This window comes from Perca flavescens, unplaced genomic scaffold (genome assembly GCF_004354835.1).
Source record: "Perca flavescens isolate YP-PL-M2 unplaced genomic scaffold, PFLA_1.0 EPR50_1.1_unplaced_scaf_24, whole genome shotgun sequence".
NCBI lineage: Eukaryota > Metazoa > Chordata > Actinopteri > Perciformes > Percidae > Perca > Perca flavescens.
In genome coordinates, this window is record NW_021166670.1 from 63,166 (window position 1) to 65,665 (window position 2,500).

Consider the following 2,500-nt stretch of genomic DNA (forward strand, 5'->3'; position numbering starts at 1 on the left):
TGTGTGTGTACTTACTGCACTGATGTCCCTGCAGGGTGATGTCCTTGATGGCCAGGACTCCTCTCTGGCCGGTGCTGACCGCCTCAAACACCACCTGATCAGGGAGACATGCATCATCCAATGGAAGAGGACATACAACACACCCAAAGTCTGGTTCCTACCACAGTATGTTAGGACCATGGTATTGACCATATTAGGACCATGGTAATAACCATATAGGACCATGGTAATAACCATATAGGACCATGGTAATAACCATATAGGACCATGGTAATAACCATATAGGACCAGGAGTCCAGGGAGGTGCATAATTTGGAGGTAGGCTGCAGCTTTGATTCCAGCATGGAGGAGTCTTTCTACACCAAGGTAGTTAAATACCAACCACTCCTAAACACCATCTCAGAGCTGGGCTATAGGTGCACACTACTAGTCTTCATATCTGGTAGCCTAGGAAACACACACAGGCTGGTAGTAAGAGGGCTGCAACAACTTGGGATGAACAAAAAGAGGCTAAACAGCTTGCAAAATACTGTTCCATATCTGCTATTATTGGCAGCCGCAACATATGGCGGAGACGCTGCTACTTATACCCTTAAGAACTGAGTATTGTGCTACTTATACCCTTAAGAACTGAGTATTGTGCTACTTATACCCTTAAGAACTGAGTATTGTGCTACTTATACCCTTAAGAACTGAGTATTGTGCTACTTATACCCTTAAGAACTGAGTATTGTGCTACTTATACCCTTAAGAACTGACCCCATGCTGTTTTAGCTGCAAAAAACATAGAAAATTTGAAAATTTTACACAAATTTGCTGAGATTGTTTTGGCTGATATTGAGGTCACTTTCTCATGCAGGTTGTTGCAATTTCACAATCTTCAATTCCCCTACCCCCACCCCACACACGCACCCACCCTCTGTGAGGGAGGGAAGATATTGTTCCCCCACTCAGAGATGGAAAACATTGTTCCTGCACTCTGAGAGAGGGAAGATATTGTTCCTGCACTCTGAGAGATGGAAAACATTGTTCCTGCACTCTGAGAGATGGAAAATATGGTTCTCGCAGGGATGGTTTGTATCACATGATACACAGGGGAGGGGCGAACATATAAAAGCTCACACGCAGGCACCGCTGCCTTCTAAACCATTTCTCTTGGTGCACGATGTGCTCTCTCTGTACACTCACTCTCATTTGAAAATGGCCTGCAAGAGAAGGTTTTCTGTCAGCAAAGTTTTGTCACAGCTCTTTGACACTGAAAGTGACATAGAGGAGAATGTGTCAGAGAATGAGGATAATGTTGAGGAGGACCCTGATTATGAGGCATCCTCCTCTGAAGACAATGAGACTCTTGGGGTTGACCCTTCTGTTGTCTCTCAACCACCAGAAGACACGTTACCTTCCAAAAACGGGAAATTATTATTGTCCCTCTCCCCACTTGAACAACAGGGTTGTTCTTGTCTTAGTGCTGCTAATGTGATAAAAATGATTCCAGGCCCCACCAGATATGCTGTCAGCCATGTCCACGACATAAAATCAGCATTTGAGCTTTACGTGGCACCATCAGTTGAAAAGATATACTTGAGATGACAAATTTAGAGGGAAGTCGTGTGTATGTGGACAGTTGGAAAGATGTAGATGTGACAGACCTCCATGCCTACACTGGGTTGCTCAGTTTGGCAGGAGTATGCAAGTCAAAAAGTGAAGCAACAGCAAGCCTGTGGAATGCTGAAACTGGAATTGCAATATTTTCAGCCACTTTGTCTCTGAAAACATTCAATGTTTTAGTGACAAATTGGCAGCAAAACGAGATGTATGGGACTATTGGGAGCAGCGATTACCCTTTCTCTACAATCCAGGCACCCACGTGACTGAGGATGAAGGTCTGGTTGCATTTCTTTTCAATTTAAGTTGAATCAGGGAGATTTTGTAGTGATTTTCATATGTTTCAATAGTCACGTAATAGGTATTCTGGATGTGTGTGTGTGTGTGTGTGTGTGTGTGTGTGTGTGTGTGTGTGTGTGTGTGTGTGTGTGTGTGTGTGTGTGTGTGTGTGTGTGTGTGTATGTGTGGGATGGGGAGTGGGGGAGGTGGGGGCGCTGTCAACATTTTCTAGTTGCCAGTTTAGGCTATCAACATAAAAATTTGGTAAACGTTTTTTAATTACCAACATTTTCTGGAGGTTTAAAATCCTGGGGTCAAACTGACCCCAAGGATAACGGATGTTAGTAAATTTGAGGATAACAGGAAGTGACTATTGTGCTACCTATACCCTTAAGAAGTGAGTATTGTGCTACCTATACCCTTAAGAAGTGAGTATTGTGCTACCTATACCCTTAAGAAGTGAGTATAGTGCTACCTATACCCTTAAGAAGTGAGTATTGTGCTACCTATACCCTTAAGAAGTGAGTATAGTGCTACCTATACCCTTAAGAACTGAGTATTGTGCTACCTATACCCTTAAGAAGTGAGTATAGTGCTACCTATACCCTTAAGAAGT

At 43.3% G+C, this 2,500-nt stretch overlaps 1 pseudogene; it reads right to left on the minus strand.

Annotated features, from left to right (window-relative positions):
- LOC114551621 (receptor-type tyrosine-protein phosphatase mu-like) overlaps window positions 1-2,500 on the minus strand; it is a 99,133-nt pseudogene that overhangs the window by 58,980 nt on the left and 37,653 nt on the right.